A 995-nucleotide genomic window follows, 5' to 3' on the forward strand; every position below is an offset into this window, starting at 1 on the left:
CACTTCTTCACACCATCAGGGTGATTGGAGAAAGGACAATTATCAGCGTATTCACTTTAGGTTATGAATGAACTAGATTTCTTTCACTTCCGAAACTAAGTTACTGCTCACACTAAATGGCAGTGAATCATCTTCGTATTACCCAAAGGGTAGATCCATGTCTACTTTGCTAAGTTTACCATGTCCATAGTGTCAACCAAGTCAGTAGATACGATGTCCGATATAGCGTCAATAACACCAGTCTTCGTTTTCATTTCGATTTGTAAGCGTCAACTGATCTAACTTTATGTGAGTCTTGCTTCCAGCGCAGAGTAAGAAGCTGGATTGGACACACAGTTCGTCATTGATTCCGAAACTGCTTTGCAAACCAAATCTTCGCTTCCGGTGCTAGCACAACATCCATGGCAAGCTCTCGACACAGCAGTTTCACGTATATGGCACGATGTTGAGGCTAACACAGCGCCAAGAACTTCTAGTTGCCATTTCGGGCATACTTTATATTTCACCATATGTTCCTGCTTGAATTGTTGTACGGGTTATAGTAAAATCACGTTCTTGTTGAAAGTTTGTCTATATTATTATTTATAGACGTAATGACTTCTCAATTTATACCTAGCTATCAATATATACTACAATGTAACAACTCTAATATACAATCTAATAGTACGTGAAAACATTTATGGTTACATCACCTTAAAATCTGTTGATCAATGAACAAACGATCAAAAGACGGCCGAGGGAAGTGACTCCTGGTGGGGAGCTTGGTGAACCCCAAACACCAAGTAACCGCTTCTTAATTTTAACCGTAGTGGGACCCGAACCCTCACTCATCAGATTGGAGGCACCACTCTAAACCACTGAGCCAAAATCCATGTCGAAATTGGAAGTGTAAAACCCAATACTTATGCGCACATTGACCTTGAGAACCTTTGAAACGCACACGTAAGGCTTGTCCAACAATGAGAGAGTTGCCTTGGACATCTCTTCCGTGTATC

This window comes from Plasmopara halstedii, assembly GCF_900000015.1.
Source record: "Plasmopara halstedii genome assembly, contig: Scaffold_658, whole genome shotgun sequence".
NCBI classification, from domain to species: Eukaryota; Oomycota; class Peronosporomycetes; order Peronosporales; family Peronosporaceae; genus Plasmopara; species Plasmopara halstedii.